At 39.2% G+C, this 27,623-nt stretch overlaps 2 long non-coding RNA genes across 4 annotated transcripts in view; one reads left to right on the plus strand and one right to left on the minus strand.

Annotated features, from left to right (window-relative positions):
- The window catches only part of LOC147759024 (uncharacterized), an 87,578-nt gene that overhangs the window by 2,492 nt on the left and 57,463 nt on the right, over positions 1-27,623 (minus strand). The window contains exons 1-3 of one of the 3 annotated variants that reach the window (XR_015319775.1): positions 25,083-25,216; positions 24,720-24,787; positions 1,186-1,392 (exon numbers count right to left, since the gene is read on the minus strand). This is a non-coding gene — a long non-coding RNA (uncharacterized LOC147759024). Of the gene's footprint in view, positions 1-1,185; positions 1,393-5,705; positions 5,858-24,719; positions 24,788-25,082; positions 25,217-27,623 lie in introns of those variants that run through there. The other 2 variants (XR_015319776.1, XR_015319774.1) reach the window with 2 other exon arrangements.
- On the plus strand, positions 309-9,906 carry LOC147759025 (uncharacterized). The gene is made up of 4 exons (XR_015319779.1): positions 309-453; positions 1,211-1,433; positions 2,880-3,098; positions 9,180-9,906. It is a non-coding gene; the product is annotated as an uncharacterized LOC147759025 (long non-coding RNA).

The following is a 27,623-nucleotide window of genomic DNA, read 5'->3' on the forward strand; positions in this document are numbered from 1 at the left end:
TCACTAACTTCTTACTCCTTTGGCATATTGATAAAGCTTAACGTTCCTGCGTACGATCCTGGAACCTTAGAAAGTGGATTACTGGTATTTTTTCGATGAGATCCGAAATCGGCGGCTCCGTTGCATTAGTTGCATAGGGCGACTAATAAAACAGATAAAGCACGAGGCAAAGCTCACGTTGTATGTTCCACTAAACTTTTAGAACGTAATAGTTTCTACTCTATTTGTGTGGTTTAAAACAATTTATATTAATATTAAAACAAAAATTTGTTTGACCCATCTGGTACGCGCGTTTCATGGTAAATTACGATTATCTAAGGAGGCTAACGAAGTAAGGTTGCAAGAGTAAAAGCTATAAGTGTCAGTTGCTACTTTGTCCATCAGTGGTCAATAGCGGTATAAAATATACATCTTTTTAAGGAATTTAACTTTCCTTCTCTAAAAAATTTTCGGGTTCGTTCTATTACCTCTAACAATACACAGGGTTTAGTGAAGGCTCAATACATATAAAAGTAGAAACCTACGTTAAGAAAACTGCACGCAGCGTAGGTCAATAGTCTCTAAACAACATTTGTCAACAAACAAAAAGCTTTTGAAGGCCATTTCACATGTGTAACGGTGGCAGGAGATACGCCAATTCTCTCAACGAAAGGCTGATTGAATTATGTTACACATTTGTAACGGTGACACCTTAGTATAGTTTCTAGGTGTATTAGAGGGTATTCTCATATTAGTCAATATAACTATTTGAATAGTCATAGTGATCGTTGTTGTAGCTACTAAATTTCGGATCTTCACTTACGCTATGATACTATAAGAAGAAATTACAGGAATGGTATTAAATTGCAGCAGATGCTATGTCGCACAGATAAATGTGTTTTTTATTGCAATAATTTGTGATCTATTACTACTTCAAGCGATGTGGTGTGGACACATCTCAGGGACTTTTTTCCAGACTAGGCGACGATTTATGGTTCACTTCATATATATTAACTATTCCCAGTAGCTCAATGATAGTCATACGGTTACTCTAAAATCTTGAGGTAGATCTCGTGAATTTTAACATCTAATAACAATAATAGTAGCCATCATTATCACGAGTTTTTGTAAAGCGTTCTTTGCTTGACGTTATATTAGAATGTGTGATTATGTAAATCAATTTAATACTACATTAGAATTTTTTACCATTTTTGCTTCCTTCATCAAAAAGTCCTCTGAGGAGAGTCAGGCTCTTGGATCTCGTTTCCGGGGTTTCGTCGAGGTGCCATCCTCTCTAACTCTGGAATCAGATATGGCACTATTTCGATAGCGTCTTCTTCGTCCCACTTGTCGCTGGCTTCTATTGCGCTCATCAAACACTCCAAACTTGACGAGCCCACGACACGCCAAAATCTTGAAAGGCAAAATGATAATTATGCACGTAATAGCTTATGGTAAGTGGAAAACCTATTCATACATTTTATGAATATGAATGAAATGGGTCATGTTTCGTATGCGTATTCGCGGGGAGTCTGCATCGAAAAACCAGTGTGCCAAAACAAAACCGGACATGTTTCTTTCCTTGGTTACACTATTGGGTCTTACCATCTCTATGATTTATAAAAGTTTGCAACAAACATCTTAAATACGCTGTCGTTTTGGCATGGTGCTGGATGGCACTATTTAATGAACGTTAAGTGCTGTCTACTCCCGGTTTAGCCAAGGAACGCTGCTTGGTTAGTAATCCCTGAAAAAAGCGATCTTAAGGCCTGTCGTTTGGGCTTGTAGTTTAAAGAAATAGCCTTACAGTAGAAACCGACTACAATCGCGGCAAGATGGGCCAAAAAATGTATAAGTATACTAAAAATGCGTGTCCTTCTTTTGGGTTGAATTAAAAACCGTATCAGGCGAAATAAACGGCATATATAGGCGAAACATGGAAACGAGTCGGTAATAATAAGCCCCTTTTTTAAGAATATCTTTTTTCATACGAATACTCGTTAATCGGTAGGCTCTTCCTCTTGGGCTTTGTTATGATTATTTTTTGTCCTAAAGCTAGGCTACATGTAACGTAAACATATGATTGAAGTTTTTCAAACATCAGGCAGCTTTTATCGCATTCAATGTTACATAAAGCGATTTCTAATGATATTTTGTGATTTCGCAACCACTTTTTACCAAAAAGGAAAAAGTTGAATGATCTTAAAAATTTGAAAATTCTCACTGCAACGCGAGGAGTTTCTTAGTTGTATAAATAGGACTGGGAAAAGCAGAAAAAAAAATAGCGAATTGTTTATTTCGGAAGTTCAGTGAAATACAAAAGAAGATTAAGTATGCGTAAAGTTTTTTTTCATTAAAAAATACATTATAAATAAACGTATGGGATGTTTTTTGTTGATGGTATGTTTAGCTTGGGACCTACTGAAAAAAACAACTGTTCTGTCGAATAAGCTTGCTATTTTATAAATACCATAAACAAAAATTCCTAATGGTCAGATGCTTTACGTTAGATTTAGTACGGCTATGTTTGACATATTTGCTCATCGGGTGTATTATTATAGCTACAGGTCGGCAATTTGGGTACAATACATTTTGCGAACACATCCAGTGCGATACGTAACGGAGAATCCAAGCAATATTACTTATCCAGAAACAAGTATCTCACAAGCGCTCGCAAAGCCGCAGAGAATCTCTCACAGTTATACAAATACAACTATCAAACGGCGAGTTAAAAACCTTGATAGTTAAAAATGGGTATATCGCATACGAGGATGAAAGCACTAGTGAACAAATTTGTGTTCTTTGACGGGATACCCCGGTGCAAAGCTAAACAAGACCGCTCTAGTGACCCAAACAACTCGGTAAACCCAATAAATTTTCTTCTCCGATCGGTCTTTCAGAGGTAAAAATTATCTACTAAACAGGGGTTCTGCATGGAGGTTTCTAAAGGCATGATTATCAAGGATTTTTTAAGCAGCACATCGGTCTTCGTGGTCTTTGTATAAGCATCAAGTCTCCGGCTCTACAAGCTAAATGGAGCGCCGCTTAGCTCTTTGGCAGAGGAGCGCAAAGATTCAGAGACACGGCTGTCTTCCATCGTCACAAACGGAATTATAAAGGTGAGAGTGAAACTGATGTGGATATAACATGTAAAGTAGTCTCTATTCTATTCAAAATGCTGGGAAAAAAATCAATGCTGGATTAGAGCAGCATCACGGCTCAGTCAAAAAAGCCCGTATTCGCCTAATGCTGATGCTAAGCGAATGCGAAATGATCAACTCCGGTACGTTCAGCACCTCATTATTGAAGGATGATGACCCACGAAAGGTTTGCTCTTTATAGAACCCTGGATAAGGCCAAGCCTAGCATAGCAGGTTTTGTTGAAAATCAAACGCGTCATCGAGTGCCATCCTAAACACCAACGATATTTAACTTTAATCGTTAAAACATTTTCGGGAAATATATACGATATGTACGTAGAGATTTTTCCTATTTGGGCAAGTATATATAATTTTCGCAGGAGGTATGCGTAGTTAGAACAAATGTTGCTGCATTTTATCTATTGCATTTGTAAAAATGGTAACTAGTTAATGGGTAAGAATTTATATACTAATGCTCTGGTGTAGTCACCCAATAGTGACCTACTTTAAATATTTGTACATGTTAGTAAACTGGCTCCAGCAGGGTGCTACTAGGTTATGTATTTGAAATAATCATGTACATAGAAGATCTGTAGCATTTATTATTAATGCTATTAGGCAGCGCCATTATTTGAATGTAAAAGTATCTAGTTCAGCAAAATTGTGGCCTTCCCACAGAATTCAATCACCGATTCCTATAAACCGAAAACTATATATATAGGAGGCTTTTAACCTTCTAATGTAAAGCTATTAAAGTTAATATTAAAGGTTAAGCCATAGTAGATAATTGCGCTAAACAATTTTAACTTAGTTTCTTGTAACTGACAAAAAACACACCAAAAGTTATCTTAGAATTACGTGTTACTACATTACCAAAATCTACTATACGTCTGGTGCTTGGTGGTGCACGGACGATTCCTTGAGTATTATTAGCGAAAAATCGGTCAAAATGCACTTAATCAATTAATATGAAATTTAGGATAGTAACAACAATTGACGCAAAAAAAGGGTTTAATTGACCTTAGCATTAAAATCATCAATAGTTCTCTTATCGTTGTATTAGTCTGTTCTCACAACTTAACTAGGCACCAGTGTCGTCCTTGGCTGTTTTTGGCTGTATAAACGAGATGTCCTTGGACTTGGGGCTAGATTCGACCACAAGGAGACAACGAAATGTTTTTTTTGCGTTCTAGATCATCTGCTTCAAGAACGACTACTATTACAGAAGTTGAAGAAAGCTATTTTGTTTGCGACATTTTACGCAGGGCACACACTTCGATTACCACTTGGCATGCTTTAACCGTGGTCAATTTTCCAATCGGCTTTAAGTAAGGCGTTGAAGGGCTGCACAATTAGAAGCAGAATTGAGAGTTCTAATTCGGCCAATTGGCTAGAATATCCGGAAATCTGGACGACTCAAGCAAGCAGAAACAGCGCTAATAGAAGCAACAAGATGCATTAGGCAAAAGATTGGAGAATCCCCTTCTGTTTGTATAGAAGACAGTGCGCTTGAGTGTATGCACATACCACTGCATAGAGCGTGCTTTTATAACGGGTAGAAAAAAAATCGGAATAGGGAAAAAAAAAGTGAATGTATGAATGTTTAAGTATGTGGGTAAGCTCTTTGTTGCTGTGTGCAGAGCGGCCGTGACGCGCGGAAGTACAACGATAAAGAGAGTGCTGGAACGTGTTATGGATGAAGTGAATTCATAAAGGGAAACGGGGAGTCGCAAAAAATCTACCTTTATTCTATGTTACGCAAGGCGAGTCTGGAAGTGATAGAATCTCTATGTTTATACATATATCTGCTTGCATAGGAGGTCTAAATCCTGAATATAAAAAGTTATACTTATATTGTAACTAATTAGGAGACAGTCCCGCTTTGCGAAATATATTTCGGATCGGAAAAAGCAATTTTCATGCTAGAGTCCTTTCCGAACGTCCATGGAGCTCGCAGAAAAATTGGTTTAGAAAAACCGAATCCCCAGATTTAATTTCGTTACGATAACCTTCAGTTTTTCGAGACTGTTTGAAGCGAATGGCATCACAGATTTAAATGGAATATTTATATATTCTTTTTTTTTTTTTGAAGACACTATGCGTTGTATGGAGCTGGTCGATTCTGTAGAATCGACTAGTGTATATTCGATTTTGCTATAAGCAACGGGATCGCGTGAAGTTACGTAACTTCTAAATTACTTATAGCGACTACATTACGATCTTTTTTTAGCCAAGGAAGCCTATATTACAAATATTAACTTTAGATTTATTGAAATGCTGATCATAGTCCATGGGTTAAAATAGATCTAATCTCAAAATGATACATTTGGTTGTGGCATTCGTTAATAAAATAGATCAAAATAACAAACTTGAAATGTTTTTTTTATTTATGCTGATGACTATCCTTTTATGCCTAATATATAGACCAATCGAACAACTTTCTCGAAAGTTGCTATTGCAAAGCATGTATTAACATATCAATGACCAGCTCGCAAGAAGTTGCTGAAATTCCAGAAACACATATACCATGTCCTGATATGAATAGCTTATGTACAACTACTCAAACTGAAATTGTTTTGACCCTACCTTTGCACGCAGAACTTCCTGGCTGATCTATCCCACCTTTCCAGAACCACATTTTTCCCACACGGCGCGGTCACGCGCAGATAGAGCACACTTTGGGCCATCCAACAGAAGTTCAAATAACTTGATGAAGAAATGTGAATTACATAACTTAATTGAAAACAGCTGCATCCAAGTGCGTCTTGCTATTCGAGCACTAGGTACGCTGATCACAGGTTATATTGAACTGTCAACAAGTAAACGTGCTATAGCTTTCGTTGTACTTTTTCAAATACACGCCACATTTGAAATGTTGATACATACCTCTAGCTTGTTTCTACAGTCTGTGCTTACAATAAAATATTCACAGCAACAAGTCGTAGGAATCAATATGTTTTTGCTGGCACTTATGTTATGCGGAAGACGCACGAAGATAGCTGTTCTTCTCACACGAATGGAATGACATAGTACCGATATATCGCTATGTATATTTTGCAATTTTTGATTTTTCTTTTAGTTGAGTTGTTATACTTGAGTGTTAGTAAAACCACGGTAACGGCCTACTTTATTCGAACGAAACGCAGAAAGTCCAAAGAAATGATTGACCATGTTTCTGTTTTACACTAAATCAACATCTCTGAATACACTTACCTTGTTATAGGCCTTAAATAGGAATTGCTATGCAGAAAAAACCTTGCGTAAAGGGTAGACGAAGTAGTCCCAAGCAAACAACCGACAACGCATGAATCGGGGAGCCGGGAGTTAGGGGGACACTGCCTCAGGGCATCGTTAGGCGTTCTCGCTCCACCATTTCTACTATCTCGACTTCACATCAGCGACAGTCTGTTACCGCTATGCAACTACCTCAGGGGGTATTGACCACTTGGAAATTTATACGGGGCACTAGCAACAGGGTATGTGTTTTGTGTGCCAAGCCCAAGTGAATGCCAAAGGTATTACGCTAAACAGTACGCCGGCCGTCGTGGCACATAATACGGTAAAATTACTAACCAAATGGAAAACTTCTACAACAGCTACCAATAACAAGTCAGAGAAGTATTCTATAAACTTCACAAAACATTAAGTGTACTATTCATACGTGTGCCCGTATGTATAGATGCAAAAAGCAAATCGAGAACTGTGTCTTGACCATTTTTACAGTAATTGGGCTGCTTCGCCCGGAAGTTAGAGCCGCGGCGACTTAACAAGTTATAGATGACACGCTCTAAGTATCCACTACATAAGTGCACTATTTTATAGCTGTTATGAATTTGGCATAAGACTGATACAGAACAGATGGGCCTTCTCGTTCAGCTTACGGATAGGACTACGTAGATTATATAATTTTTAATGCTGGTGGTTTTTTTTTGGGGTTGATGGCCAAGAATGCAAAGCGAATGCCCCAAAACAGCTCGGAACCAAGAGAAAGACAATTGAAAATTCTTGACATTCCAAAGACGTTTGTCAGAAGATGTCGATTTAATAATACAATACGACAGAAGTACGCTAGTCACTGAAGTCCGGTTTTGCTCTTTTGTGGAATCTTCAAATTGGCTCGAAATTTTCTATTCGATTGCTCTATTCGACAATTCCAAATTCCATTTTTCTTTTGCTGTCTTCCTTTGTTTCCGCTTCCTTTTCGCACCTCCTCGCACCACCTGAACTCGGTCATCACCTGGTCGGAGGTTGACTTCGCGGGGTCGTGTCACTGAGAATTGAAACTAAAAGCGTCGTCCGCCTATGGCGCGGCCAATGAAGGATTGCAGAATTGCCACAGTGAATAGACTCGCTTTAAAGTGGAGGGCTTACAATTCTACCCATTAGGGTAACATAGTTTCGTTCACGATTATTCTCATTTATTTAGAGAAAAAACAATTTTATTATAACAAAAGTGAGCATCTTAATTATTTTTGTTATTATAGAGACAACGCCAACGTCTATATTAGTATAATTACTGGACGGTTCCTTTATGAATGGCTTGGTACTTCTCCTTTGTAGTGATACCGTTTGTCTAAACAAAACCTTGGAACGGGGCATTGAAGCAACTTTAAATAGTCTCCTAATTACTATAACTTTTGTGAGCTTTAAAACATCCTTGCCCCTTCAGGCTTGGCCTTGTACAAAGCCGCAAATTTTGTACAGCTTAGTTGACTATCTCCTAGCTCCTTGACGGTGCCATTAGTTGGGCAGGTCTTTTTTGAATACGGATCTAACCCCAGCCAGAGTATGGCTGCTGTAAACGATCATCTAATAGAAGAGTTCTATTAAGATGAAAGGAAAGCGCGTCCAACAGCGTTCCAGCGCACTCAGATAAAGTTGCGTTCTGGTAGAAAACATCGATGTTGGACACGCAATCCATTAATAATGTGCGCTTTACTCATTGGAGGTTGGAGAGTGCAGTAATTACAGCATACGGCCGTTTACCCATAATGCAGTGGGAAAGAAGCCCCCTACTTGCGTTGTCCGTGTGACTAAGGCGCATCTCTACGGGTGCATTGTTATGATAACATGCAACTATCGCTAGGTCAAATTTTAGTGTTGCCTTATGGCCTGTTCCGCAGGTTTGCTAAATAAACTTCAGCTAAATTCAACAGGCTCTACCCCAGCTAGACTTCTACTAGGGGCAAGTTTTTTGGTACGCGAGGTTATTTCGAGGATTTGTTAATACAGTAAAAATAGCCACAAGCGATGAGCATAGTCTGCTGTAGTGTAGTATCAGAGATGCTGACTATTTAATGGCTTTGTTATCGTGGCATTATATCTTGTTTGATATCCGTGTAGTATTGCACTCGAGTCATCATGACGCTTAGCGGATCGCATCATAACAACAGCTTGACAACGAGCATGTTATTCGAGATTGTACAGAGTTGACATACTCGTTAAAATACGTCGATCAGTAGCTGGCATCAATAGCGACGTTGTGTCTCTGTCGACGTCTTGCGTCTGTCGCTGCTGAGCGCAGGGTAGATTACCTATGGAGAAAGTGCGGACATCGGGTGGTACTGAGCGTGATCTTACAGACCGAGCTTGCATCTCAAAGGATTTAGACAACTTCGTTAAGACCCACCCCATTGCCACACTGCATGTAATCTACGCTTTTCTCACCGCTTTTCTTGAGGATCCAAAATATCTTTAGCGTATCGAAGTATTTTAGGGAGACTTCTCTCGCAAGACTCTGAATAACGAGCCCCAATCTTCTGCATGGTCAAAGCCATCTTTTTGTTATGCTATGACGGCTTGGTGTTTGGAAATTATTCAGTTCAGTCAAGGCGAGTCTCATATTAGTAGCTCATATCTCAAGCAATCTCTGCCGCCAATAACTCAGCCCATCAGCAGTATCTTTGGTTAAGTCACCCACAATATCTATTTTCCGCCGTCTTAAGCTGTTCAGTGCACGACGAAGACAGTGGGAAATGTGTTTGGAAATATTGATCTAATAATAGTTAATTCAAAACAAATTGATATTTGTATTACTTTGTTGCTGCCAATGTTTTTCAGCGAATAGACGAATAGCTTAAGCCGGCCACGAAACGAACGCACAAGATTCTCCAACATTTCATTACACGCGAGCTCCTCACAGGGCAAAGGAACCGTTCCGGCCCGCATTGAATAAAATAACGCCTCGAGCCCTGAAGTTAGAGCTGAACGTCTTATCGGTTATGCAAGTGGAATATATTCGCCTTATCGCCGAAATGCTATCAGAAGTAAAGCAGCAATAGCGCCATCGGGAACGCTCTCACATGTTTTTTGCTTCGCTTTTAGGGGGCCAAAGATTCTACCGTCTTCTCGAGAGAAATACTATTGAGCTGGGCGGTGTCGCTGTGAAGGAGAGGCCCCATTGCCAACCGGCTGGCAGAAACCCAGAGAGGACAAGAGAGAGAGACAGCGGGATAGACAGGATAAAGGGAGCGAGGGCGAAGAGCAGTCCCTTTTCACTGATTAAATTTTCAACTGAGAATTCCCGCGAGATTTTTTTGAGGTTGAGAAAGCGTAGAATTACTGGATCTAGGGACGAACAACGAAAAATTATGTCAGACGTAATGAAAAGAACAGGAGTTCAATTTTTAACTTGTAAGAGGCAAAACTTGAGGATTCTCCTCCGACAAAAAAAAACAGCGTTATAAATAAATATGTAGAAAACAGAGTGTTCAAAAAAAGACTTAGCACTCTACAGCGTAATAAAAAAAAACTTGCAACACTTTTTAAGTTGTTATTAATATTATTGTTATCCATTATTGTCCATGTTGCAAAGTAGCAGGACATATTTAGAGTTGCATTGGAACGACATTATTTTAACCCAAATATATCACGTAACAATATATTTATTATTAGACTTTGAGTAGGATTAAATCCTTTTGAAAACATTATTGTGCTTAAAGGATGCTGTAGTTTTAACATAGTTGTTTATTACCTTTGTACAATGATTTCAAAACCACGTATTATCAAAGTTCGTCAAATATGATGTTTAGAAGTGGGCTAGTCTTATAAATGAATTCTTTAGACTCAATCCAGTAATTTTGAAAGATACTGTTCTCGGTGTTTGCAGATTTAAGCTGTTTATGTCAGAAAAAAATTGCGATACTTTTCCAACTCTCTGTATTTCTTCTTCGTCGAACGTATAGCGGGGCACTTTTTAAACATTCATTTTTATTTATCTATCGTAGATAAAGTGTTATAAGCGAGTGCCGTTACCGCTAACTATGTAATACATTTACCCTAAAAAATCTATAATAAATAAAGTAAATCGGCCGAATTGTTAACCACAATTTGTTTCGACATATCTATTGCATCTATGATGTAAACATGGATATTTGAATTATATGCCGCCAAATCAGCGGAGTATGTGCATGCTCAAGCAGCAATATTCAGATACAGTTGTTTCTATGTAAACACTATATCCAAATACAGGACATTAAATGCTCGCTAAAAGAAGTTAGCCATCAATAATACTCTTCCGTGAAAAAGGCTTTTGTGCTTCTCAGAGCATTCAAACGTGTAACAGGTCTACAGGTATGAAAGCAGTTAATATTACCTTTTAGCTTTACAGTTTATCCCTGGCTGTTTGAAATAAAAGAGCCCAGTGTACGGTACGGTATTTTTCGTTGCTTTGGTCTGAGTTCAACGGAAACAGTATGTCCAACGAAGTACCGAATTAGAAAATGGGCATCAAAGGTAATTTTATCTTGGAAGAACTCTAATCATTTGAAACAGGCTGCTAGACGAGGCTAAACAAAGGTTGTGCGCTGCTTTAAGAGGCAGAAACCTACAAGTGAGAAATTTACTCTACAGACCACATAGATACACGCAGAGTAATAGTTATTTTCATTCTTTAAGAAGCAAGCAATATTATGGCTAAAAAAAACTAAATCAGGATTTTGGCACTACGAGCTTCACATATTACGGTTTCTTCCTAGCGCTCACTATTTCTCTAAGCTTTATAGAGCACCAAACAAACGTTAATACATTTCGGGTTTCAATCTGCTGTCGCTGGTTCAATCATACATGAGCTGTATGACTGAAACAGCGACAGTCAATTGTGAGCGGTCAGATCATCACGATCATCACGCGAAAAATCACGTTAGGACCGCTTCGATGATAAGGCCAATTGGCATTACATATGCAGTTAGCCTGACCTATTTCGTAACAATAGAACCGATCATGGCTACTCTCGGCAATATTTTCTACTATTTGTCAGTTACTGCCCGAAAACCTAGATTAGCACGAGGAACAGGACGCGACCTGAATGTTCGAACGGATTCATGACTGACCGGTACGTTCATGCAGGAAAGAGCTGTACATGATGTTAGTTAGCATACCAAATAGAATATTTGATGTGATCTATCTTAATGGAGGAAACACAGCCTATTTGTATTGGCTTAAGGAGAATCTATTGTATCAGAAAGCGCGTTTGCAACATGTGATTGTGTCATTCCGACACCGTGAATCACGCCACTTCATGTAACTGTGTTAGCTGACGTGGAAAGGTTCCAAATATCTGGTTGTAACAGAACTCCGGTTTTCTATGACACGTAAGTAATATATCGATAGTATGTTGGCATGTCTGCTTGAAAACAACTGTATTTGTACACATGAAATACATTAGAGAATGCGGCGAAATTTCGCTATTCATTTATGATAACCATAGTTAATACTTCTGGCAGACCTTAGTTCATGGACGTACTAAGCTATGTAAACACTTCTGCAGAACCCCGCTAAATGGTAGCAGAAAATGTGTTCCAAGCAGAACTATCTTTATTGCTGGGAATCCTTATCTGTCTCAGGGGAAGGAGAATTTTTATGGCCAGTCGGTCCTGGCCCATATCCCTACGGCTATTATGACCTTCAAGACGTTCGGGAAAACGTCAATGTTTCGTTGACTTTTACTCATTGGTTGTTTCTACGTCTGACAAACTGCTATAATTTGATTGTGTGAGTACGCGCAATTACCACCATTCTATGTTGCCCTCCGACTCATTTCTTTATGTTAGCTAGTTATATGTGCGGCTTTGTGTCGTATATCGTTAAGTAAAGGATCTGCCAGCATATGCAGCACTAGCATGAAGAGGACCTGTGAAAAGGACACACATTATGGATTGGTGTAGGCTCATTGGAGACTGCTAAGAATCATAGTCATGAAGAACGGGTGCATATAATGCTGGCAAGACCTGATCAGACAGTGGTCTTGAGGTAACGAAACCTAATGAGTTGTTGACGGGCATTACCGTGCACTCGTTCTTCGGGCGCACTTAGGATCCGTCCTCCTACAAGCACATAGACACGTGCATGGCAGTATTTCGAGAGTGTCTCGAGCTTTCATGATGAAGTGGTGTTTAAAATATGCGCATACGTACCTTCGATAGGAGTACCGCCAACGATTTGATATTTGGTGAATAGCTAAATAAAAATAGCAATTAATCAAAATTTAAGAAGCTTGTCAGAGGAGCATGACGTGACGAGTTGAACTTTTTCGGTATTTTAATACTATACTAACGCTTTCGCGTCAGTAAATAAACACAAACAAGCCTTTTCACCTAAATAATCATCTCGATCTATACGACCCTGAATTAAAGACATGGGCTCGACGAATATGACCAAATAAATCGAGACTGTTACAATAAAAATTAACTTAGTTAATTTAGAGAAATGTCTCATGAGTTTTCGTTTTCTCATTTCTATTTCGTGCGCTCGTTAGTTCACAAATGTCACCTGAATCACTTTAGTGTAGAGTAGTTTATAAAAACAATAAGAGCCACTAGACATGGGTCAATCCACATGATCCGGATGATTCCATTGCAGCACATCAATTTGGTGCTAACTCGTCCATCTCTGAAGAAGTTAAATCGAATGCCTGTCTGCAGGGTCAGTCTTGTTATACCTAATATGGCATCTAGACGCATTTAGACCGAACAATATAAATGGGCAAACAGCCAGCTATCCATCGCGCTTCATGTATGAAGGCGTTTATGGTCGGTGGTACTCTCACCGCAGCTTATAGCAGCTATTGGTCTTCGTCAAGGATCTTGGGCTGGATAGCCAATAAGTCCTTTAGGAGAATGTCCAGTTCAACCTGCTATCTATTATGCGAGAAAGAGTAGTCCTGATATTACTATTATTATTATTATCATGACTAGTAATGTTGCGCAGAAACAGAACAGGGTAGTGAGGTACCCTAGTCCATTCTTTGGGTGGGGGAGACGGTACCTGCGCTAAAGATATCGTTTTCGTGGGCAAATTTGTTATGTAGTGTAGTTCCAATGCAGATATCCGAAACACGGGGCAACAAAATGCGATGATGTCTAAATGACGAAGGTTGGTTGCGTTACATAATGATGACATCTTCGATAGATATAACCCAGCTGTTGTACTCTAATAACCATTCCTGTTCCAATCAGTTAGCGCTTTTACCTATAATGAATTATACGGCAAACTAGTACAAGTTAAATGTGAGAAAAACATAACCGGAATTAGCTGGATTGCTTTAATTATTGCAGAGTGCCTCCGGTAACACTCCTTAGATCATGCTTTAGTGCAGTAGTTATATTTCCATTATAATGCCAGAGAAGCAAAAGAATGCAAATGAAAACGATTGGTAATTGTTCAAAATTGATGAGATTGAGATATTTCTCGAATTTATTTAATTCCGTGTGTACAAATAAGCTTCCTGTCCAACTGCTGGACAAATAACATTTAACTTTAATCTGGTGTAAAAGCACATTTTATAAATTATGTTATTTCAGTTGAGCTGTACTGATATGTTTGATACATGTACATTTATAATTCGCAGATAGAACACAGCAAACGACGCGCAATTTTCTGTAAAATTTAAAAAAAAACGTTGACGAAGGTATGCGGCAATTAGTTAATATAGTAAACCGCGTGAATAAAAGCGACTATAGAAGGTCATACTAGGCTTTTTATAACACGATGGTCCAAATCATGCTAATTAATCGGGTGCTAACGACAGGTATTGTTTTTATAGTTGGTGTCTCATATTTAGTGCGTATGCAGAAATGTTTTTATCAAACTGCGCCACTCGTAAGAGATTTATCATGATCTCAAGATGATGCCTGTCCTTCGCTTATTGTTCGAAAACTCAATTGGCAGTGTTCGACAGTAACCTCGATGCCAGCTGTTCCTAGCTACTGCTACTTTATCTTGTTGCGGAAATCCGTTGCTTCAGAATTATTTCGACTTATCTACCTACGTTGACGTACTTCCTCTAATTATTACAAATTTCTTTTCTATATTGTGCTGGGACCGACTGGCGCCGTTGATGAGGCGGCGTAAGGTCCTCACAATTGATTATCATCGCGTATGCTGTAGGAAAAAGGTAGCTATGTATCATTATTCGCAAGGTGCGACAGACCTTGAGGTCATTGCCCTATTGACTCTGTAACGGAAGCCGGAGTAAAAGGTAGATGTGGCGAGGTTTATATCGGGACGGATCTCGAATCAGGAATTAAGTGATTCCGCCATCTGACGCTAGAAAGTAAGGCGCCATACTGTCGGGGCCAAGTTGAGCCAACAGCTGATCAGTAGATACTTGATTATACTACTGAATGCGGCCAACTGTCGCAAGACAAACTGCCATCCGAGGAGATTAGTTTAGCCTGATTATGGTTATAAATACTATATAATAGAAAGGAATAAATTATCAATTTGATAATTTTGACGAACATATATGTTAGACAAGGTTTTATGCTATGTCCACTTACAAATAGTATTGAGAAATAATTTGACTTTTTTGCTCTACAGTTCGTCGTTAAAGTGATTCGGGCTGGCCTGACGGATTGGCCTGTCACAGCTATTATCAGCCATATTTACTAGGTTCGACACATCTGCAAAAGGGTATACATATACATTTCCATAAAAATGAGAGAATCAGCGAATTAAATCATTATTATTATTATGACAATTAGTAATTTATTATGTAAATAGAAAACTATCACGCATTGTAAGAACTAAAATAACGAGATCATTCATTATGGCATACAAACGTGACAAATAAGCTTAGGGAAACATTAGGATAAAATACATGCTTCGTATAAGATATGCTTTATTTAAGCTGCCTGAGAAAAGCCTTTTACGACTTAAACTCCTGACCAACGGGATCAGCAGAAATCTTAAATCATTAGATGTCTTTTATTTTTGATATCTGTTCACCCCCCAAAAAGCATCATTATACATGTTGAAAATAACATCGTTATTTAGAGAAGCGTAGTTGGTTGCGCCCCATTAATTGGTGCTATTTTATTTTTTTTAACGAATTAGTATTTTGACGAATCACATCAAATATATAATATAGTGTTTGAAAACTTGTTAAACATGTCTTTTTCTTTTAAGGTCAATTTTTTTTCTAGTGAGGCCATAATTATTGTCTTTGAGCAGTATCTTTGCATTTCTAAATTTTGGCCAAACACTCCGTGTGACAAGTTCCCAAATAGCTTTGGCAATCTTGGTCAAATAGAAGCCTCCTGGTTAGAAAAGGATTTTGAGTATCTTGGACCCACGTCGTTTCAAGAGTGACTGTATGCTCCGAAACATTATCGTCTGCGGAAACGTGACTAGGGCCAACAAAACTGGGCTTCATGACAGCTAATGGCCCTGCGCAGCAGCTCTGAGCTCACAAAGCTTTTCAGGAATGAGATAGGCGATTTTTGTCTATGTGAGATGGCAACCCTTATTATCACAAAATCTTTCTTCACCTCGAAACTCTTAGAACACCCAGGCTAGTTGAGCTAAATTACGTCGATTATGGTTAAAGCCGTTGAATCTAACCTCTAGCTTTTTGCTGCACCAAATGTGGTCTTATCGAACATGTCCTCTGCTCTTCAATTCTTACTTGGAAAAAAAAAGGATTATCGTCGAATTTTCCTACAAATACAGAAACAAGCTACAAAGCATTAGCTATACGGTGTGAAAATATACCCTAGGTATGTCTAAAACTCTTCTGCGAATAACAGAGCCAAATATTTGTTTAGTTTATTGTTCTACTTATAAATTTACAAATTTGCGATTCTGGAGCTTTTTCATTTAAAGACAGCACTTTCTCTCCCATAACCCCTCTTAGTCTACTACTGCGCCAAACATAATAAACCATCATACATTGGAAGTTTAGATTACTCACTGTGAGAAGTTACAAACTCAAATGCTTCGATTTGGCTAATTGTTGATAATACTAAAACATGACAATCAAATGCACGAATGCGAGATCATAGAGATGTCAGTTTTTAAGGTCTGTCTAAAATATTTTTTCTATCTAATCTAATGTTAAAAACGGTGTGCCTCATGAAAGTGTTAGCTTAAACAGATTGTGTGTCACTGTGAAGACTGTGCAGTAGCACCTGAATCAATAAAGGTTTCATAGAAAAAAAAATTGATGCTTGTTTTACTATTGGTTTTAAGCAAAAATTGGCATATTTGTAGATAAAACATGCATATATAACATAGATACCAATGAGAAGGCGGTCTACGCCCGAAGGTGGGTGTTGATACACTTCGTTTCGTGATGGGTCTACCTGCCTAAAGTAATGCTTAACTATGGAAGTAAAGCTTGAAATTATAGGTGCCGATTGCGAGATGCAGGTTAGGCATGCGGCCATATTGCTTGGGAAACTTCCCAAAGCAGTTGTTTGCCCTACAGCTTAATAGCCTTTCAAACCTCTGGAAATATCGGGTTGTCCTAATACCGGCTAAAGTTTAAATGGTAAGTACACCATAGGAGCAAAGAGCAAATTCTATACTGGTTTACACATTAAACGTATATAGTTCTCAAAGGTTTGAAGATCGATTTTTTTAAGCAGGACGTATCGTCAAATTAATATCTTTAGCATATCAGTACAATCAAGCAGTAGCAGGCATACAACGTTAAAACGAGGACTTGGAGATTGTATCACACATTTGTATAAAATATAAGATATATAATATGATAAATAAATAGAAGATAATATAAAAAATATGAGATAAAAGCAACAAAGTAAGTTGAGTAATGAGAATGAACCAACATCTGTACGCGTCTTTTTATCCTACTAGAGGCCATGCGTTGTCTTCCCCATCGTCACTAAACAAGATTTATTTAATTTTGCCTGTTACACATAAAAGATATACAGTTTCTTCTTATGTTAATCTTATTTATTACTAAAATTTCAAGCTCTCATTAGCCTTGAGTATAAACATACCCTTGCTTTGCTTCCCTTGTCTAGTGGTAGGAGTTCCTACTAAAGAGCTTAACATTCTACTTGCATTGACAACCTGAGCTTTTATTATTGTAGCAGCTAACCAATAGTCTATTGTATTGTTTATCTGTTCGAAAGCAAATCTTGTAAAACTCGTCCGGTACGTTACAGATAGCGTTATAACACAACGTCGAGCGAAAAATACCCCGTACCTTGAATAACAAGATCCAATATGCTTCTCCTGAAGTCTGCAATGTTTTCTTTTGATGTTTTATTGCCAACAATTCTATGAAATAGTGTACCAGGTCTCGCAACAATTTTTCCTTGTAGACAACCTGGTCAAAATACTTAGCTGACAAATGCATATAATAGACAAGTTTTTCTCAAGTGTGGCTTTTCCTTACGTTAGTAGATTAGGCAGCAGCCTGCTGTTTACACCTTATGGCTGTATTAGTTCGCTTATTTTCAGTTTTTCCACTATACTCCTCAAAATCGTCTGCCTACGGTGATTCGATCTGCTATGTATAATTGCATATTATGTCTCATGCTAATTGTAATATATATGTCGACTAAATGACATATGATAGATCAGGTTCGTAGGAAAATGCTTTAGTGAGAACGATATTCTGCTAATTCACACAGAAATTCTACTTTACCTAAAACTTTCTTCATTTTTCAGTGCCTTTGTCAGAACAATAAAAAAGTTATGCATCATCGTAACTCATGCGAAATTTATCAATAAATCCCTTCAAGTTTACTTGAAGAAACCTACAATACCACTTGCAATACCTTGTATTGAGTTTTTATTTAATTTAGTGATCCTTATATTTTTCAGGTAATTTACGTTTCGAGAACTTTGTAATCGATCCACACGCCAGCAAAGACTGCTTTATTAAGCTTTCGGTAACTTCCAGTTAAAAATAGGCCACGTAGAGTAATATTTCTAGCTTATTTTAGATTTTTTCAGCCAAACAAAGGATATTGAATAGGAATAATAAAGCAATATAAGAATAAATTAGGTTACAATGAAGGCATAGATGTACATGTCTACCAGTATTTTATGTATATACCAATGACAGCGGTAAACAACCGAACACTTAATGTAGAGCCTTTAAAGTGCCTGTCTTTCTGTGCACTGACTATGCTCGGCTGGAGTTTAGCAATGGGTGAGCTGCAACGGATAGAAGCAGGAATTTCTTTCACTAGAGTAAATCATGCGTGAACACGAGAGCGGGACCCGCGAATAGAGACGCTGTCCTCAAAGTCATCCCCCCCTTTATGACAACGTCCTGGTCTGTCCCGTTACAATGTAGCGGACCTAGGGCGATACCGTTCCAAAAGGGCCAAATCATGACCGCTAAAATTGTGGAAGAATAAGGGGTGGCGCAGACTCAAGATCAAAACGAAACGAGGCTTGATGCTCTGCCAGTTCTGTTTCTGCCTCAAACAGCGTTATGGACAAAACTAGCCGCACAATATAGATAGTGTTCAGATACATCTCTTTTTATCAGTCAATCAGATATTATAAAAGTTTTCTCTTGCTATACATAGTTTTAGACCACATTGACTCCTAGAGTGCAAATGATGTGTACCTGCAAGTTACCTCATGGAACTGGACAACCGTCAATTCTTCGGTCTTTCGCGCACACGGCTTCAGGATACGAACAAAGACTCCGCTCCTGCCACTGCCTTGAAATATCTTCCACCATTCCTGAAGCCTCGTTTTCCAAAATGCTCTCCCTTCCCAGATGTCTTGGACAAGGCTTCCTGCATATATGATATGACATCACCACACCCGATGGAGACCAGGCCGCTACAGGAAAATCCAGCGCGCTTCGCCGTCCAAACGCATCAGACGAAAGGCTGGTTATGACAAAACGAGGTGTAGTGTATTCTTGGATCCTGTATTACAGCCCTACACGAATATCTGCGAATACATAAATCAGTAGTGAACACCGGAGCAGCATTGTATGCGGATCTACACTCTTCCGCAAGACCTTTTCAGACAAGGGAACGCTAAGTGGCAACGGCACTAAGTGTATCTGACAGTTGCCTAGCAGTTCATCCTATGTAGTCCTGACTACTAAAGCAAATCAGACTTATCTGAGCAAAGAATTACCGTTACTATTCTCCTGCTGGTTATGGCTACATATATTCTGGAGAGATAAAAATATGATTATTCAAATAAATTATCTAGAATAGGTAATGGTGTCAGAATAAATCCGTACATGAATCAATCGGTACATGTTGAATTCACTCAACTGTATTACCAATTTCAGTTAAACAGCAAATCAATTAATTAAAATTTTTAGATATGGCGGGGAACTCGCATCCTAAACCGCTTAGCAAAGTTTGTTTGTTTTTACTGGGAGGAGACGATCGACAATTTTCAGTAATTAATTCCTGGCTACCTTATATCAGTGTTGTTAATGTTGACGCTACGGCGTTATGAATGACGAATGATCTATAATATGTGCGTAACACTCATGAATAAATGGAGCTTATGAAAAGCCTTGCTTATTTATCCCTCTAATATACACCGTACATATTTTACAAACGGTACATGTGCGTAATATTTATATTTTTTTTTTTTCGACTTATTTTAATTAGCTATTTGCCATCATCACTTGCCCCAAAGCAGACTTCGCACACAAAAACGCTACCGATAGAGTTACTGTACTAACATTAAACACTTTTCACCTCCATCCAAGAACTTTGCTGACTTCAATGATGGCAATTTAAAAACGATAAATAAATAAATATTTCCGAGATATAAAAAACCCTTTAGGGTAAATTACTTGTCCTTTAACACAGTGCATACGGTTGTGAATGTAGTTATGTACGCTTCACCGAGACAATCGAATTTACCGTTAATTGTTATGATACGCTCGAGGTAAATGTCACGGGGACCTCTACGGTTGGAATATTCTTAACTTTTGTCGAATTTTTTTTAGTATACCTTTATACAGCCCTCGAAATACACTCGGCCTGCATGATCTTGACTTCAACAACTTCGCCGTAAAATGTCGCGCATGGTCGTTTTCATATTGTCAAATGGTCAGACACATTTTTGTCGGAATGCTTACATCATATACCATCCATAACATGTCTGTTTCCATGTTGTGTGTCGCACGCATTATGAAGCTATAAAGAGCTGAGCGACGCGTGACAGCAAGGCATGCGACGGCATTGCTTCGACGTTGTTGGGCCGTTCTCTGAGCATACACTGTTTCGCGTCTTAGTAGTATATCGGTGTTACGCAGTGTTTTGTAAGGTAAATACTGTTCTGAAGACCTCGAGGCTAGTGATTAACAGTGATTACACAGATAACAGTGATTATTTATTATTAGTTTCATGGATAAGTGGAGTTGTAGCTTCTAACTGTTAAGTTTCTAAATTTCGAAAAAATTCCGGTTTTTTTTTACTGTCTTAGGTGAGTTCTTGTCGGTTATAGTTCAGTCGGCAGAATTCAGAAAAAGGATCGTGGAGGTCTTCTGCGTGGCTTGCTATTCCTTAGTTTATCGTCCAGTTAGACGCTATGTACGGACAGCCGAAAACCCCTCAAGCCACCGCAAACGTGACAAATCCCATTGATTCCTGATCCCTGATCTCTTCTTCCTCTGCCTTATCTTTTTGCGTGCGTTCTGCTCTTCCTTCTGGGCTCATTTTCTTTTCTTGTCCTCGAGCTCTCATCTCATTCAAAGGCCAAAAAAAAAAGAAGAAAAACGGGGGAAGCAGAGGCTGTATCTCTTCTTCTCCTCCTATTTTTAGCTTCTTTTGCTGGTGGTAAAGTCGACGTCTTCTCTCGTCAAGACGACAAGGATGGCTAGGAGTTGGTTAGTCGGCCGGGTGCGCCAAGAGTAGCAGCAGGAGAAGACGCTGCACTATCAGCGTGAGATACAAGCCATGAGGCGTGGTCCGAGACGTAGTCAGACAACGAAAGATCCCAAGGAATCGTCGCTTACGAGGATCGACTTTTTCTCCTACTTTAGCTGCTGATTCCTCCCCTCTCGTTCGTTGCCCCCACATTCGATCGGGGTTCACTCGGGTCGACAACGTCGTCCCAACGTCGTTTTCTCCCGATCTCCGCCTGTCCTTGCCTCAAATTTAATCTCATTGCTCGTATCTTCCGTTTTTTAATACCCAAAGACGGTTTCCTTGTCACCAACCATCACGTAGTGGCCTTCATCTTTTCCTGCTGCTCCTTCGGCGAGATGTCCTCCCGAGACTACATTTCGTCGGAGGTTTTTATCGTCGAGAATTTGCTACACTCGTCAGCCTTACTATAATGTATCCCTTCCTGAAGCTTCTCCCTTGTAGCTACGAAACGGATTGTGGTGAGTGTACGTTGATGGTGATGCGAATACCAAGGGCACACTGGTTTACCCAAAAATTATTATCCTGTTTTCGAAAACAATTAATTTGTCGTAATATCAAAGTATATTCTAACATTTGGTTTACTTAGGGGGTGAATTCGAATGAGACATAGCCGGTAAAGAAACAAAACCTAACTTCAAAGTCGACGCTATAAGAGCTGTCGCTAGTCGAAGATAAACAATACGTCCAGTCAATTGCCAATCAATTAAAGATTTCGCGCGTTGTCGAGTTTGATTTCAGCATCCAAATTAAATACTTGCATGTGGTTTTCTTGCGTGAGAGCTGCCCTGTAACGATAGGACAATTTTTTCGCCTGTCCTTCTTATACTTTTTCATTTTGATACTTCGAGTGTTCGAGAAGCATCTTTAAATTGCTGAAGAAGGTAAGCCACTTGCTGAGCATGTGGCTGTTCATTTCAGGCATCAGGCATAGATCGTCTTCTGCAATTTATTAAAAGACGTTCGCCACGCAACACAGCACTCATCGTTATTTCGTTTATCTGGTGATAATGACATTGTTATGACCTCGCATAATTTAATGAGTTATTATAATTAAGAACATAATTATTTGTGATTGTAAATAAACTCGTAGTGAGAGTACGGAGCGACCTTACGAAAAAGCTGCGGAAAAGCGATCGTAAAGCAATATTGTCGAAATAGCTCAGAAAGTTAAGAGTAAGATGAGTCTATTATCAGAAAAAACAGAATACAAAAATCGTAATGCAGCGAAGCGACAGAATAATTTTGAACACACTAACTAAAAAAACAGTTTCTCAACTGCGTCGAAGGCGGTAAATCTTGGAACTACGGTGTCCATTAGGACCGTACGACGTCGTATCGAAATGAGTGATTTTAGCTGTCCTAGACAGGCCAAAAAGCCCTGACTTAACTATAAAAAAAAACGCGGGTTTCAAATGGGCTCAGCGATTTCAGAGTTGGACAGTTGAAGACTAGAAAGGGGTCTGTTTTTCAGATGAAGCACGTTTAGAGATTTTAATAGATTGCGCTCATCGCGTCTACAGGCGTTCCATCAAAATAACACAAGTCCTGCGCAATGCAACAGGTCAAACGTCCGGACGCCGCGATCTCCACACACAGTGTAGAAACGCTACATTTCGTCAACGGGGTTACGAAAAAAACAATGCAGCGAGGTGATTCAGCCAAAAATGCTGCTCAAGCTGTGAGAATGGTTCCCGTGTGGGGTCCATGTGGTCAGGTCTGACAAGTCTCTATATTGTATGGCAAAATGTTTATTACTAATGATGATGAGCTTTGCTATGGCCTGGAAACTCGACCGACTTGAACCGATCGAAAACGTGTGGCATTATGCCAATAGACGAGTCAAAGTCGGATAGTAGATTACGAACATTTTTCTGCAACTCCGGGCAGGACGAAGACGGTGCAAAATTGCATTCAGAACATGTCGAACCGGACCGATGTTGTCACGCGTTAAAAAGCACGAGGAGGTAGCTTTCATACAGAAAAAGTCGCTCAGATATTTAGTTTGTATGTGGAGATATATTCGATCAAACTCGACAATATGTACAACTTCTAGATGGCCTTATTTGATTAGCTAATGGCTATACCTATGTATATATTGGTTGATACATTAAACGTTAGTACATTGCAGTGGCTTTGACTGTTGATAAGCATCGACTGTAAGCCTGCTCTTTCCCTCACTGAATTACCATGCTTTTTTTTTTTACTTTCACCCTTAATACGTAGATTTTCCAATACAAGTTTTGTGAAATAAATAACTTTTTTTTTTTTTTTTTTACAGATCTTTATATCTTCCTAACCTCTAGGCCCATTCCTGTGTGAAATCAGAGACGTAGCGTTCGATATATACTGCATTTGATTTGTTTGCATTTGATATGATGTACATATTGTTGCTCAGGAAACCCCAATTCAGTGTGGATAATGTTCTCATCGTGAAATTCACCATTATGAGGGTCAATGTGAAATATGCAGGAAAATTCTTGGAAAAGTGCCGGCCATGATGATCAGCTCCGTCGTGTTTTTCCGACTACGATCGGAACAAGCAAAATTGTGAAGTAGAAAAAATACCTTGATCGACTATCGGACTTTTCGCAGCTCCGCTTGCCGCAGCACTGAAGACAGCATTGGATAGACTAAGGTGTGAAAATTAAGCAGCTCGAAAAAAAATCCTAAATATACCGTCTCTTCTTGATTTAAACTACTTCACATTTTTGGCCATTTCTGTCCGTTCCGGTTACGCTCTGCTGACTGAATATTTTTATGCAAGAGCGACGAAAAATGCTGCGAGCCCACGGCTGCTGTCGTTGCATGAGCCTGATTCGGACTTGGGCTTGAAACAGCGCTCGGTAGGACCTTGCCTTGACTGGCTAAATGTCGAGTAGCTTGCAATGAAGTAAATTACCTGAATACCAAATGAAAACTGCGACTGCCACGCCCCTAGCGCCCGTCGACTTAGGCGTCTATATTAAACTACGCAGACACTTTTAATATGACGTTCGCTGTCTACCGCTGCAGTCGTCGTCGTCAGTCCCTGTGCCCTCATCTCAGCCTAAACTCGACACATCCACCATTCGCTCGTGTAAAGTTTCCACTCGTAAAACAACTCGATGCATTCAAAGAGTGTATAATTAATCTTACCTAAGCGAAAAGTAACTCACCCGTGATAACATTCAAATTACGTTTTCCTAGCAGTCTACTTTTTGATACAATAAGCGTGAATGCCGGAGGCCAGCCAGCTATTAGTACCTATTTTAATTGTATCCATCGAGCAAGGATACAAAATTAAACAAGGGCGGCTACATGGTTCACTATTCAGACAGCGGGAAACAATAAAGCGGTTATTTCACAGTTAATTGAAATGGCATATGAATTTATTATAGAAGCATTGCAACCCCACGCAGAAGCGCTTTGTCCGGTCGCCAGTGAAAGTTTGATGCTATGGTACAGGCAGGAAAAGTGTTATACTTGCCAGAACTGAATCACTTACCTATTAGTAACAATAAGATCTGATATAGCTGACTGCCATACACCCGTAGAGGGGCGATAACGGACTTCCTGAAACGAGATAAACAGAGTAAATATCGCAATAAAAATTATTATTTTGCTTTTTTGCTCCAATCGATTCCGTAAACAACTGGTTACAAAGGTACCCGGCACAGCAAAACCTTTAATACTAGCATTAAATCTTTTACTAACATAGAAACTCTCCTAAGTTAATCGCTGTTTTCTATACGGCTGCAATGGATACTTATGAGAAAAGTCACTCATGAAGCCGCTTGATGTTCTCACTCAAGTGGACAGAGTATTAGCCTATAACAACATACGCGTAAATGAAGTATGAAGTATTTACCGAGTAGGGCATTGTGGGTAGGAAAGCGATTCAGCGGGCACGTTAGCGTCATCTTCACGCTATTGTGGTCATCCACAATAGCGTGACGCCCTAACGTCACGTAATCAGCTTTGGCTTTGTACTGGTATGATATTACGGAGGGCCTGAAAATAGATAGCCAATCACCCTTCTTTTTTCCTCGTCTGGCTTCGAAGAAAAGTTCTACTAAATGACGTATTCCCGAACGTTGACTTTCATATTATGGTTGACTTTATTTTTGCCAGTACGAGTATCAAAAGGGATTTACTTAGACACTGATTAACAAATAATTTTAGCTTTGGAGATGGCTTTAAATGTGCAGTCTGCATGAGAGCTTCTCCTGCTATAATCTATGAATAGATATTTTTATACCCTTATTTATCGCTTTTTGACTCGACCAGCCGGGCTTTGTCGAAAATGCCAGTCGGACTACGTTTTAATATTACCCAATGGTACAAGATTAAAAAGAAAAATATTTTTCTGATCTATTAACTGTTAATAAGTCTTGAACCGATAAGGTACAACACCGTATCAATTAACACTTACCCTACAGGATTGAAACGAGAAACTTTATTATGATCCTCGGTCTCCGGCGTTAACTCTACGCCATTCCGATGGGTATATTAAAAGTAGGATTAAATACTACATTGAATATTAACTCTTATAGTTTATTTTACTGGTTTGCTAATTTGCTTGCGGATTCCTCCGGGCAAAAAAGCCGTAATAATTTGACCTTTTTGGTTTCAAAACGACGTTAAATTGCAAAACAACAAGGCTAACTTGCTAATCTAAACGGTTCGGGCAACTTGACCTAAATTGAGCCTTTTACTCCTACCGCAAGTTGCTTCTATCGGTTAGTCAGTTGTAATTGAGGTCAGTGCAAAGCAGTGGGCTTGCGTTAAGCCTCAGGGGTTAAGCGATGGCTTCGCCTGTTCCCCTATAGTCCTTATGGTAAGATAGAAGCAGTTCTCATGCCTTCCTCCGACCCTGTAAACAACTAGTCTTTCCAGCAAGTATCGCAGTAACACAAGCTCCTAGAAAGCCAGCCTCATCCCTTCATCATTCCCGATGGGAGGCTTCAGCTAAGCCTCGGCTAAATTTCCCGATGTCAGATCTCTCTTTCGGCGGGGAAGTTACACGCCGGCTTTGCTTAGAGGTTGAACCACGTTGGGTTCTAGCCCCATAACGTACGATCCGATCCAAACTGTTCAACAGATGTGCCAGATACTTAAACACATCCGAACGACCGTCGCCAAAACGCATTGGCGGAAGCCAACCATGTTAGCCGAGCTTCTCTCTCTGATGCCTTCAAGTACAATTTAATATAACAATAGAAAAGCCTCATTAGAAGTTTAAGAATAACAGTAAGAAGTAGGGATTGTAAGGTGTACTCTAAATGCTCGTTTATTTCAAGACCATAATGAATTGTTTAATGAAAATAGTAGCAGTAATAACGACTAGCATGTGAACGCACATCTGTGTATTGATTTTTCAACCAGGGCATCAGCCGCTATTTGCGATTGTGATGTTTTTACCAGCTATCACTATTCCTAATTATTAATTACTAAAAACTATGTACGTAATGCTTATTTGCGATCCTGCTTTTGATGCTACTTATTTTGAGTGAAGTTAATATTCTACTGAAAAAGGTAACGATGCTGAAGACTCGAATATTTCCAGCTACCAAAAAGGACAAAGTCTGTTCGGACTTTGCTTTTGAATCAGTAACCTTGTTTACAATAACACGTTTAACTCTGCATTTGACTGGAACTGCATTGAGAAATTGAACAAAACACACAGTCATTTGTGTCGTCAGACACATAACTTTTGTTATCAGCTCTGTATTTATCTTGCAATTAACTAGAACATAACGGGTTCGGACCAGCTTTTGACCTCTTATTTGTACGTGATCATTACAAGAAAGCATAAATATATTAATACACTGGGTTCATGTTTGTGCCTCGGTGGCTTCATATAAATCTTGAAAGGTTTTGAAGTGAGTTCGGGTCTCCACAAATACTGAACTAGGCAGCTGAGCATAAATAAAGATGTGAAGACGCTTAGTCGTATTCAGAACCACACAGCTTGTTTCAGAGTCGTTGCGGTAGTGGTAAAGGCAGTATTGGCCTATTGCGTGCCCCTATCTGGAGATATGCGTGAAATCATTTTATTATTATTAAGCAAAAAAAGAAAGCAACCTCTATAGCGAGGAACCTGTATATAAGATACAAATATATTGATGTGGGAGGGTGGGGGAGAACGACCTACGCAAAAGCAAGTGAGTGACATTTTCAATTAAGCACCTTCCCTACTGGAAAGGTCTCTCCGAACATGTTAAAACATTACATCAAAGAATACCCAAACTAAAGGCGTACATACTAATAATACAGAGGATATAAGATTGCGCCAGAAATTGTCGGGATCGCAAGCTGTTAAACGCATAGAGAGGAAAAGGGATGTCTCTAGGAGAGCAAAAATGCTATCAATATGTTAGCAATAACGGGCGGACATACTTGGAGAATG

Source organism: Varroa destructor, unplaced genomic scaffold (genome assembly GCF_002443255.2).
Source record: "Varroa destructor unplaced genomic scaffold, Vdes_3.0 BEIS01000001.1, whole genome shotgun sequence".
Classification (NCBI taxonomy): domain Eukaryota; kingdom Metazoa; phylum Arthropoda; class Arachnida; order Mesostigmata; family Varroidae; genus Varroa; species Varroa destructor.